At 33.8% G+C, this 13960-nt stretch overlaps 1 long non-coding RNA gene across 1 annotated transcript; it reads left to right on the top strand.

Annotated features, from left to right (window-relative positions):
• Nucleotides 1–618: 618 nt before the first annotated feature.
• Nucleotides 619–5671, top strand: LOC149133220 (uncharacterized). Its single transcript, XR_016243765.1, has 3 exons — nt 619–1138; nt 3158–3325; nt 5158–5671. It is a non-coding gene; the product is annotated as an uncharacterized LOC149133220 (long non-coding RNA).
• Nucleotides 5672–13960: the final 8289 nt, after the last annotated feature.

The following is a 13960-nucleotide window of genomic DNA, read 5'->3' on the forward strand; positions in this document are numbered from 1 at the left end:
TCGCTTCTTCAAAAACCAAAGATATACCGGGGTCAATTCAATACTCTCTATACCGCCCTTCTAAGTGTTTATTTACTATGTTATATACCCCTTAACAAACCTCTGTATATATTTAATATATTACACACCTTTTTCAAGCCGCTAGTTCTGTCAGTATATTCAGTTGAATTTCTTTTATTCTTTTACTTGTTTCGGTCATTTTACTGCGGCCACGCTGGAGCACCACCTTGAAGTGTTTTTGTCGAACAATTCGACACTAGGACCTATTTTTAACCTTAGTACTTATTTTATCGGTCTCTTTGCCGAACCGCTAAGTTACGAGGATATAAGCACACCAACACCGGGAGACAAACGCAGACACACACACACACAAAGATATATATACATATATGTATACAATAATTCCTTACTTTACGAGGACCCGCTTTACCACACCCTGGGTTTACGAGTTTTATTTTATAATAAATATAAAAAGGTTAAGCAGCCATTTTGTGGAGCAAAATGACAGCATAAAACTTCAATGTCTTAGTTTGCGCATGCGCTTTGTTGAGAGAGATTATTATAAGATAATTCTTCGTACCACATATTTTATATTGTGTGGTAGAAAGGTATAGAACATTTCTTTTACAGACATCTGCCCATGTGTGCATATTCAATAGGTTATAAACCTTTTTTCAAAACTCTGCTTCTGTGAATACATTCAGTTGAGTAATACATTTCTTTTAGAAACCTTTGCTTTTCTGTATATATTCAATAGGTTATGAAACTGCTTTACAAACCTCGGCCTTTGTGTGTGTAATCAAGTTATTCACTCTCTTGCAAGTCCTTGCTTCTGTGTATATATTGACAATTCTTTTGTCAAAATATCAACGAAGTAGTCATAGTTGATTTACAACTTTGCTCACCTTAACTCAAAGTGAAAGACGTCAAGGAAAACGACTAAATGCTATGTAGTCTTGACTAGTGTTAGATAATTGGAATTACTTAAGTGGTAGGCTTGTATTTCAGGTTCTGTGATGTGTGAGAAGGCTTTAAGCGAAGAAACATTCATACACATTCAATCATAAAATATATTTTGATTGTGAGAAATTTCGAGTTCAGTGGAAACTTGAAGTAAAATATTGCACAGATGTTTGAGGTACGTCTCTTGTCAAAAGTATTTATAAGTTTGCATGGAGGACGCATTATCATCTTTTCAGTCCATTTAGATTGATAGATGAATCATGTGATGATACAATTCATCGCCGGAAAGTAGCGTGACCATAGACCTATATGCGAGTATTTAATTGTAGCCGTTAGTTCAATTAATCCAACAATAAAATCTACCTGTAACACTGTACAACAAATTTCCGGGTCAAGCAAAAAACATAGTTCTCATGTACATTTTATTATTAAGTTAATTGTGCTAAATTCGAATTTTATAACAAAAAACTCCCATCACGTCACATTTTCTTGTAAATTACCGACTTAATAACTCTGCAATTTATACCAATTTCCACGATACCATAAATTTATTTTGCTCCCAAAGTCAGATTAAATAGGTCCGTTGTAATTAATTCATAAATATATAATGTATCGGCATACTTTTTTTTAGCATTATATAATGTATTAACCTACATTTTAGTATTTACTTTTTCGTTTATAAGACGTCTCAGGTGTGTGATGCTTCAGGCTCCAGCAGAAGTCAGCCAGCATAGCTGGGCTCCATTTTCCTTTATACTTGTTTTTCATTGACGCTATAACTTGATGAAACCTCTCTCCATGTTCATCACTCACATCTTCTGCATTCTCTGGGAAGAAGGACTGATGAGAAGGAAGAAAGTGTATCTTCAGTGACATATTGCATCCGAGATTTTGATTAGGCTCTCCACTATACTTTCTTGCTGGACCACTCGGTGCTTTCTCAGAAATCCTTTGCATACATCTTTGAATGCATGCCAGGCCGCTAGCTCAGTTTCATCCATTGTCGCCTCGAAGTCTTCATCAGCTGTAAGTTGACGAATCCGAGGGCCTACGAATATGCCCGATTTAACCTTGGTGTCACTTATTTTAAGAAAGATCGCCTTGAGGTGCTGGAAATATGGCTTGTTATGTTGCAGCACTTTGGTGAATTGCTTCATTAGGCCTAGTTTTATATGCAGTGGTGGCAAAATGATTTTTTCTTTCTTAATTAGTGGCTCATAATTTACATTATGGCATCGAGGCATCATAGTTTCCCGAGGTGGCCATTCTGAGCGTGCATAATGTTCTGATCTGGCCCTACTGTCCCACAGGAAAAGGAAGCACACAAACTTGGTGTATCCAGTTTGTAGCCCATTAAGTAGGGCTAGTGCTTTCAAGTCTTCACAAATTAGCCACTCGTGCTCCTTGTAACGTATACGGTCTAGAATAAAAGCGAGGACCACTTATGTCTCTCTTAAAATGACTGAGTGAACCAGTGGAACTGAAGGCATGGTGTTCCCAATGTGCAACAGAACCGCTTTTATGCTGTAAAGGGATGCATCTATGAATAACCTCAACTCATTTGGTCCATAGGTCAGCTCAAGGGCACTGAATAGGTCTCTGATATCATTACAATAAGTCAAATTGTTTTCCAGTGTGAAGAATTGCTGTAGATCTGCAGAACACTTCCCAAATACTGTAATTCGAACATCTTTATCCAACAGGTTCCAAGGTTGCAAACGTGAGGCCAGGACTTCACTCTGTTGCTTGGTAAGTGTTAGATCACGAACTAGATCATTGAGTTCATGTTGAGTCGTGGTTTCTTGTAAGATTTACCACGGATTTGGACCCATATAACTATAAAAATATTGAATGTACTTTTATAATTTTCATAGGTTAGGTTGACATAACTTAGGAACACCCCATTAAAATTATATCAAAATCCGTTTATAACTTTTAGAGTTGTCAGTTTCGACCCAATCCTGTTTGCATTCAATTCCTACGGAACCATCAGTGTATTTAACGTAAGTAAAATGGTAATTTACAGAAATTGGAGGGTCATAGAAAGAAACGGATGTTATATTCGTGATCTACACACAACATGCCCCTAGAAAAGGTTATTCTTATTTCCGCATTTTTCCTCATTGTTATACAATATAATTAAACCAGTGTAGGTCAAAGGGAAGAGCTATCGTTCATGTTTTAAATATTTCAGAACTTGAATTGGAAAGTGGTTCTAATGGACGTTTTCAAGAACTAATGGAACTATGACCTATTTTACTATGTCCGAAGTAAGTGTACAGCTGCTGGCGATGATGATGATGTTGCAGCCATAATATTGAAGCCTTATCCACTAAAACTGATGTGAGAACAAACTCCCTTGGTTAGAATGATATTTCTTGCCCTTTTGTCAGAAATACGTAACATGTTAATGAAATACTTTCAATACCACAATCATCACACACACAAACTCGCTCACACACACACATTCACACAAACCACACACATATACACATTCACCCAGCAAACAGGTGGCGAGCTGGCAGAATCGTTGGTGCACCTGGCAAAAATTGTTTGGGGCATTTCATCTGTCTTTATGTTCTGAGTTCAAATTCTGCTGTGGTCGACTTTGCCTTTCGTCCTTACAGGCTCAATAAAATAAGTACCAGTTGAGCACTGGGATCGATGTAAACGACTTACCCCTCCCCCCCGAAAATGTTGCCTTGTGCCAAAATATGAATTATCGTTATCATCGATAGACTTTCAGAATACTTATCCCACTTAAGTTGGAATTTCTCTGTTTTAGCTGAGAGGAGGAGGAGGAAACGAGAGATATTTTGGGTTCCATTATACTTTTTTCCCTTGGTTGGAAAATATTCTATTCTTCATTTTAAACGACTGAAATTATCGTTTTATAGATACTTCTTTCAAAATTTCAATTTTGTTATACACATATAAGCTTGTAGTGTTCCACTTTTTTAATCATGAAAGGTACGATTTTGTTTTTAAAGGCAAATTACAAGTGTTTCACGATGTGGAATACAATAAAATTATAAAAAGTAGCGAGAAGAAAGGTAAAAATATTTTAGTGGATATTGTTCATACATACACACATACATACATACATACATACATGCATGCATGCATAAATACATGCATGCATAAATACATGCGTGCATGCATACATACATACATACATACATATACACGTCTTTTACTTTTCACTTGTTTCAATCCTTTGACTGCGGTCATGCTAGGGCACCGCCTTGAAAAAGTAATGAGGTCGCAAGTGTATGTGGTTATGTATGTGTGTTAAGCCGAAAAAGGCTTGGTAAACGAGTTTGATTTTCGAAATATGCGTCCTACAAACAATGTCGTTCGTAAATAATGATAAAAAAATAATTTGCTACTAGAAATAACTCAACTTTTAGACTGGCAACTCCCCACTCTTTATCTAACACCATCAATCTATCTTTATATATAATCATAAATATATAGGGGTCAGCATGAGTTGCTTCACCAACATACTGAAAATTTAGAAATAGCAGTCAAAGAACTACTGATTCTAAACTACAATTTTTTCTTGGGGTGAAATGTTGAACTTACTAGCCGATAAATTTTGTGAATGCCTTTCCTCATGTGATTTTGATGTCGCATGGTCAAATGCCCATGAGTATATAGACATTTTCAGATTTATCGTACATCATGCTGATGATTAGCAAAGAATAGTTTTATATTCTTAACCATGAAACGTCGTACATGATTAACTAAAGGCAGGTTTGTTTTTATTTTCTCTTCTGTTTTTTGTTCTATGTGTGCCATAAATATCGCCATCCGTTAGAGAAAAAATTGTAGTTTAGAATCAGTAGTTCTTTGACTGCTATTTCTAAATTTTCAGTATGTTGGTGAAGCAACTCATGCTGACCCCTATATATTTATGATTATAAATGGTTTTACCGATAAAGGTTTTTTTCATACTGAACTACTTGGCAAAATTGTTAATTATTAATTTTATTACTAATTGGCAATTCCCTGCCCTATATCTGTATATCTTTATATATATGTATGTATACATATATATATATATATATATATATATATATATATACCACACTCTTTAACATTCACTCTCTTTGTATATGTATTAATTCTCACGCATAACTTTCATTTTGTTCAAATCCCTTCTAATGTTTACTTTCATTTTATCATACACAGCTTATCACGCAGAAAATGCTTCTTTCAGTTTTCGTCTACCAAAGGCTTTGATCAGCCCAAGGCTATAGTAAAAGACACTTGCCCGAGGTGCCACGCAGTGGGACTGAACTCGGATCCAGGCTTCTTACCACACAGTCACGCTTGCGCCTGATGATTAAACATTGTTTACTTTATTTAAATGATTCATTCTATATATGAATAAAAACAAAATGTAAACTCTACTCATTTCAATGATATAAGTTCAAACGTGAAAATTTTAATTAGTACTATGAAATCAGTTATTGATAAAATTTAATAAATTCACAAACACGAACCTTTCTTTATGTAAGAATATTTTAGAAAGAAGTGTACCAGATCTCTTATACGGCTTCCAAAAATGCAGTATCATGAAAAATACTGTACCATGTATTGAGCAAACAGAACGTTTTTGAAGATGATTCATTTGTATATGATGTGTTAAAAATATTTTATTTTTTTATTACTTCGTTTACGTGGATTAATAAAGATTAAGCATACTCCGCTTTGGAATTGCATTAATTTCTACCTGTATGTGTTAAATAAAATCATGTTCTTTATTTTTCTTCATTTAATTTTCATCCTATAAGCATTATGTTGTATATATGATAAGATATTTAAGAATTTTAAAGGAATTAGTATGTCAAGCAGTCTATGTTTTAAAAGCTTATTAATTTGACTGTCTTAAATAATTTCGCTCTATACCTTTCATAGTTTATTTCATATTTTAAGTATATATATATATAGACTGTCTCCTGAAAACTGGAAAATCCAAAAATCCAGGACATTTCCTGTCCCAAGCTTGCCGGATTATTGGTCCGATGGTATTACATATTATACTTTAATTAAGGCACTTTATTTATACTTATTTGATTATATGTTAAGGCTTGGTGTGGAGGGCCAACGAAAAAGCTTAACATTCAAGAAGCGATCCATCTACGTTATCTGAAATGGAATTTTCAATTAACATATCTTAGAGTTGGATGCTTAGTAATGCTGCTCACAGTGCTGTGGCTATCTTCAATGAATCTAGTGGTTATTCTGCCCTTCTTCGGTTAGGATAGCTGCAAAATACTCACTAAAGGAACGAAATGATACGCACATTCACCTTTCACGACGAAGAACAAGAACTTGATCACCGTTGGTGTTCTACAGAATTATCACATGTAAATTGGTATAGAAATAATAATAATAATAATAATAATAATAATAATGATAATAATAATAATAATAATAATAATAATAATAATAATAATAATAATAATAACGGTTTCAAATTTTGCCACAAGAGCAGCAATTTTGGGGGAGGAGATGAGTCGATTATATCGACCCAGTGTTCAACTGGTACCTATTTTATCGACCCCGAAAAGATGAAAGGCAAAATCGACCTCGGCGGAATTTAAGCTCAGGACGTAGCAACGGGCGAAACACCGCTAAGCATTTCGTCCAGCACGCTAATGACTCTGCTAGCTCGCTGCCTTAATAAGGATAATAATTCTTTCTACAATAGGTACAAAGCCTGAAATTTGTGGGAGGAGGATAGTACTCAACTGGTACTTATTTTATCGACCCCAAAAGAATGAAAGGCAAAGTCGACCTCGGCGGAATTTGAACTCAGAACGTAAAGGCGGACGAAATGCCGCTAAGCATTTATCCTGGCATGCAAACGATTCTGCCAGTTCAATAATAAAATATTAAGTAGCAAGCTGGGAAGATCGTTAGCGCGCCAAACAAAATGCTCAGCGGGATTTCTTCTGGTTCTTTGCGCTCTGGGTTCAAATTTCACCGCGATATACTTTACCTTTCATGTTTTCGAAATTGATAAAACAAATACCAGTTGTACGCTGGAGTCGATGCAATCAATGAACACATCCCCACTAAAACTGCTGACAGATTGTCTCAAAATTTGAAACCTTTCTTATAAATAATCAAAAATCAATTTTAAGATTTTGGGACGTGTTGTACGCAAAAATAACTTTCGCTCAAAAAGTCAAACATACTCGCATTCACTTTGACCAGGAAAATAAGGATTGGACATCACCAAGCTGGTAAAGAATTTTATGGTAGAATGAGTTGAAATTTAATATGTTCAGCTCTCCTAAGAGGAAGAACTCTTTACAGAACGCATGAATCAGACACTTGAGCACAGTAGCGTAGCCAGAACATGTGCCGCCCGTAGTGGCCCTTGAGTTTTGTGCATACCGGTCCTCCAAAACAGTAGACCCAAAAGTGACGTCCTACTAAAGTGTCACTCAGGGAGGACCGCCCCCTTGTCCTTCGAGCACTCGTTTTGAGCAAAGTTTTGAAATTACATGTTTCGAAAAGGGTGGATTTTATTTATATGATAGAAAAGCATCTAGTGGCTCTTGGTCGGGAGAGTTGCGACATATTACTAAAGGAATGAAATGATACATTTATTCGCCGTTCATCGATACAGAACGAAAATTTGATCACCGTTGATATTTTGAACGATTTTCAGCAGAATATGGTGGATAAAGGTTAGTCTTATATGGTCTAATATGCTGCTGTATGCCAAGAGTCATTTGTGTCAGTCTTGACGTTTTTCAACATGCCAATGATCCGAACTATACAATTTTGATTATCCAAGAATTCACCCGAATAAAGAAAATCCGAGTACAGTAGTGGCCAGCGCAGTTTCCAGATTTAAATCAAAGAAAACTAATAGAAACTGGTCGATATGAGTATTCAATAAAGGAAATTGGTGACATTAAATTAACCTTAGAATTTGATGGTCACAAAACGTGAAGAAATGCTTGAGAAAATCAAATGTATGCATTCAATGTAGTGTAAATGTAATTAAATTTTGAGAAATTTAGCAGGCGCAGCTGTGTGGTAAGAAGTTTGTTTCCCATCCACATGGACCCGGGTTCAGTTCCACTGCGTGGTACCTTGGGCAAGTATCTTCTACTATAACCCCGGCCCGACCAAAGCCTTGTGAGTGGATTTAGTAGACGGAAACTGAAAGAATCCCGTCGTGTATATATAAATATATATATATATATATATATATATATATATATATATATATATATATATATATATATATATATATATATACACATATACATATATACATATATATGAAGATAGTAGCAATATACTTATTCCTATAAACCATAATTTCAACCAACAATTAGAATATATCAGTAACGACGTTACAGTTTTGACTGAAGTTGATGATAGGCCCAACTCCAACAGAAGTAATAGTGATCAAAGACATAATTCATATAATATCAATAGGCCAAATGTGGAAAGAATAAGTCCAACTAATAGCGCATCAAGATATGAATTAAATAATGATGGTAATAGCCAATATATACCTAATAATAGAATTGAAGAATTGATAAATGATATTAGTGTAAATAATTGTAATAATAATAATAATAGAGATATTAGAAATAATATAGGTGGAGTTGATAACCCCACCATGTGCAACTGTAGAAAAAAGTCCCATTGTCCTTTATTTGGATTTTGTTGTACCCGCAACGTAGTGTACAGATGCATCATTAGTACTAGAACAGAGAATTATATTTATATAGGGTGTAGTATTAACCTGAAACAGAGAATATATAACCATAAATCTTCATTTAGACTTAGACATAAGGCAAATAGTACAACTTTGGCAAGTAAAATTTGGGAGTTAAAAGACAATAGTATTAATTTTAGCCTTAAATGGGAAATTATAAGAAAAGCTCAACCTTATAGAAATAATAGATATGGATGTGAATTGTGTTCTATGGAAATATATGAAATTTTTAAACTTAGGAACAATCCTAATCTAATCAATAATAGATTAGACCTTAGGGTATCATGTGTGCATTGCTCTACTCGCACTTTTAAATTTTTTAAAAAATAGGACTTTTATTTAAATAACTAAAGTTATCAAAATTTATAGTACCTTACTTCTATTATAGTCATCTAGAACTATCAACTAGCACATATTTATTTTGGTAATTGAAACTTTACAACATATATTCCTGATCTCTATCCTTAACATCTAATCTACTTAAATCAGTCATCAGATTCCTGTATTGATTATCCTTGTTATTTCCTAACATCCTTTCTTTTCTCAGTCCCTTAAACATCAGTATACACATTATTATAAACTAATATAAATCCGATAATAATTTTTATCTTTTATTCACATTATATAAATAAGGCTTACCTATGTGTCTCCTAAATAGTATCATTATCGTCAGCTAATAAGTTTTTTTAAAGATAATTCAAAATAGTGTTCATGATCACTATATGCTTAATATACTTAATATCCTTAAATTTTACACCCTATCCAGAGCCCCTGAATTCAATATTGACATTATTTCATGATTTTTGTGAAAGATAACTACATCTCATTTTATTTTATTAACATACCTCTTATTGTGTAAACATTAGTTAGAATTCTGTTGTTGTCTGTACCACTATACTGTTACTCTATTCAGACTAAAAGTAAAAAACCTATTTGACCCATATACCTAGGGCTATAATTCCTCAACATTAATTCCTCAACATTTTGATGGTAATAAAATGACCTGATACTACTATGACCAGTGAAACCTCTAGATTCTAATACTTTTATAGCCTTGCCCATGCATACTGCTTACACCTTCCCTCTCTTTAGAAGTAATTGTCCCTTTGCTATCACCACTAGATAAGAAACAATAGAATTCTGAGACAGTTAAAACTTTTGTCTAGAATCAATTACTAGCCCGATAGACCCTGCTATGTCAAGATGGACTTATATATTCTTCCTCTGCTCTCTCCCACTTGGTTTTAATATGTTGCCACATTTGTAATATGTCTTTTTTTCTGCATTTTTTCGTGCAGCTGAAGATTGCTCTTCATATTGCATTTAAGGTAATGCTCACATTACTTAAATAAATTGAAGTAGCATGAAACGTGCGTACTGCAATCACTTTTGAAATCCGTGTTGCTTATTATTTGATTTTTAATCACCCATCCTTTTGGGATGTGATATTCGGGTGCCTTCGCATAAGTACCATATTCAAGCCTTGAATCTATATCTAAACCGTCTACATATATATATATATATATATATATATATATATATATATATATATATGTATATATATATATATATATATATATATATATATATATATATATATATATATGTATATATATATATATATATATATATATATATATATATATATATGTATATATGTATATGTGTATATATATATATATATATATATATATATATATATATATACACGACGGGATTCTTTCAGTTTCCGTCTACTAAATCCACTCACAAGGCTTTGGTCGGGCCGGGGTTATAGTAGAAGATACTTGCCCAAGGTACCACGCAGTGGAACTGAACCCGGGTCCATGTGGATGGGAAACAAACTTCTTACCACACAGCTGCGCCTGCTAAATTTGTACTTTTTTGTACTTCTTTGTAAAAAAAACATTTTCATTCTCCTTCTTGATAATTTGCTTCATCGCAATGAAAACCGGTTAGAAAAAAATCTTCATTAAATTATGCTCCCAGTTCAGCATTCTGGCTTTTTTACATTTTCCTATATATATATATATATATATATATATATATATATATATATATATATATATATATATATATATGCATATATATATATGTATGTATATATATGTGTATGTATGTATGTATAGGCATATATATGTTTATATCTATGAGTGTGCGTTTTTGTCTACTTTTGTCCACGCCACACCATTTGACACCTGGTGTTGGCGTGTTTATGTCCCCTTAACTTACTGGTTCAGCAAAAGAGACCGATAGAATAAGTATTGGGCTTAAAAAGATAAGTTCTAGGGTCAATTTGTTCTACTAAAACCCTTCAAGGCGATGGTGCTGAAGCATGGCCGCAGTCAAATGACTGAAACAAGTAAAAGAATAAATGAATAATGTTTTAGTGTCCTATGATTTTATTTTAATCGTTCTTAAGTTCAAATTTACAATTTTGTTGAATTTTGTTCTAAATATTTTTGTTTCGTTATTTGTACAGACATACCTCAACTTACGTCGTTTCGAGTTCGTCTTTTTCGAGATAACATCGTTTCCTAAAAGTAATTAATAGAAAGAATAAACCTCAACTTCAGTCGATTTATCGATTTATCCGACTTACGTCGATCTTAGAGAACATATTTAAAAGCATGAAAATTTATAAAATCGTCTAAAATCCAATACTGAAGTGAAAAAGTAAATAAAGTTCATGTGGAAATATGTACAAACCATTTATTATAACAGATATCAGCTAATAAGATTTTTAAAACGCTTTTACTTGTCACGTTGTTTTTCGAGTTAAGTTGATAAAAGGTACGTGAAGTTATAATTTGAATCGTAAATAAATAAACAGAAAAAGAGTTAAATCTAAAGTAAACATTTTGTCTTTAGATTCAAGTAATGCAACTGTATGTGCATATACCGCCGTGGATATGTGTGTATGTATTATTTCTTTACTACCCACAAGGGGCTACACACAGAGGGGACAAACAAGGACAGACCAACGGATTAAGTCGATTATATCGACCCCAGTACGTAACTGGTACTTATTTAATCGACCCCGAAAGGATGAACGGCAAAGTCGACCTCGGCGGAATTTGAACTCAGAACGTAGCGGCAGACGAAATACCGCTAAGCATTTCGCCTTGAGTGCTAACGTTTCTGCCAGCTCGCCGCCTTTTGTAAGTATGTATGTATGTATGTATGTATGTATGTATGTATGTATGTATGCATGTATGCATGTATGTATTTATGTATGTATGCATGCATGCATGCAGGCAGGCAGGCAGGCATGAATGTTTTATACCTTTTTGTTCAAGCTTCGTATTGACACAAATACAGAGGACATAAATTGTGAAGGTTAAAAAACAAGTCTCTAGTCACAATATTAAGAAATATGGTTAGCAATGCGTACGGTTATCAATGATCGTAGTGCCTTTTGTTCGTTTACACAGACATACGTACAATCATGCGCGGGCGCGTGTTTACGTGTGTGAGCGGGTGTGCAGTATGAAGTTACATTTGCATATATGAAATATCTCTAACTTATCTATATCTAAATCATGCCATTTGCTGAAGGTATTTAGAGCAATGATCTGGAATATCTATTTACTTGGGTCAAAAAAATATAACTCAACAGCTAATATTCTCTGAATGTATACATAAATATATTTTAATTTGTATGTGCGTATGTGTATACAGAAATATATGTACGCGCGCGCACAGACACACACAGACACACATACACACACAGAGTTTGTCCTTCCCACAAAATGTGCACACACTTTAACAACTGATAACTTGATTTTCAATTCTATTTAGATTTAACCTATGAGAAATAAGGAAAATATCCAGGCTAAGATTTGAACAAAAAAAGTTCATTTTAAATTGTTGCTGGAAGTTTAGAAACGCAGACGGAGTGCAAAGACAGTTTCGGAAAGAGTTTCTAATAAACCCACTTACGTAACTTTCCATCACTTAAATTAGTTTGAAACAGAGGGTACAGATCAGAATGTCTACAAGACACATTCCAGATGACCGTGGACATCAACGAACTCCACAAAGCTAGTCATGAGACAGGAATTTCAAAACGAAGTGTTCATTGTATTTTCAAGCGCTGTCATTGAAAAAACTACATTCTAAGAATAGTCCTTGCACTTAATGAAGATGATCCAAACCAATGAGTAGAGTATTGTGAGTGGTACTTGGTGAGATGTGTACAAGATAACCGATTTCCAACAATAATTGTTCGGAGCGATGAGGCTCCATATAAATTAATTGGCTCAGTTAACCGTCACAATTGCACCTACGGGGACCTGAGAATCCGCATGATACAGAAGAACGTCATGGTAACTTACCAGGAATTACAGTATGTTGCGTTGTCTTATCAAAAGCATTATTTAGACCAGGCGTCATCAACCTTTTGATAATGGAGTGACAAACTTAGCTTCCAAAAGTATTGCGCATGCCAACCTCATATTACTACTTTTATTAGTAGAGTTTATGCTTTGGAAACTCGCTATAACAGAAATCTATTTTATTAATCCTTTAATAATTCAAATTGCATGGAAACAAATATAATTTTAAAAAAAATTAATTATATATTTTTTTTCAAATTATAAACAACAGAACAAAATTATAAACAAGTTATAAACAATAGTTAGGCCAAATTTCTATAAATTAATGAGAACCTTGTTCCTGTACATTTTTGCTTAATTTCTCAGTATCAGGTGCATAATTTGTGACTTTTAGCTCCACGTAAGCTTCCGAATGTTGAATTGTCAGACAACTTTGTGGACTCAAAACAGATTTCATATGTGAAAAAATTTGTTCGCATATATATGTTGAGCTAAAGGCTGAAAGCAGAGCATATGAAATTTTCTTCAAGGAATTAAATCTTTCAGGCAACGACATCCAGCAATTGAAGATGGCAACAGACTTCTCCAAGCAGCTTCTTCCAAGAGTTTTTCATAATTCCACAAAATTTATTTTCCACGATCCTGAAATTGTTAATTCGATCATTTCCATTTCAAAATTATCGATGTGCATTCACTCAAAAAGTGATAGATCAAATGGGTTCGTTTTGGATTCAATCAAGTCAGGTTTGATGTGAAAAGAAAATATAGGAGTATACATTTCGAAATCTTTACTTCGCTTGGAAAATTTTTCTTTCAACGCTGCAGTATATTTTTGAAGTTCATTTTTATTAATATTAAATCGATTTGAATAAGCTTCTACATTTAGAAATTATTTGTAAGTGTT

The sequence above is a fragment of the Octopus bimaculoides genome, chromosome 11 (assembly GCF_046866305.1).
Source record: "Octopus bimaculoides isolate indiv1 chromosome 11, ASM4686630v1, whole genome shotgun sequence".
Taxonomy (NCBI): domain Eukaryota; kingdom Metazoa; phylum Mollusca; class Cephalopoda; order Octopoda; family Octopodidae; genus Octopus; species Octopus bimaculoides.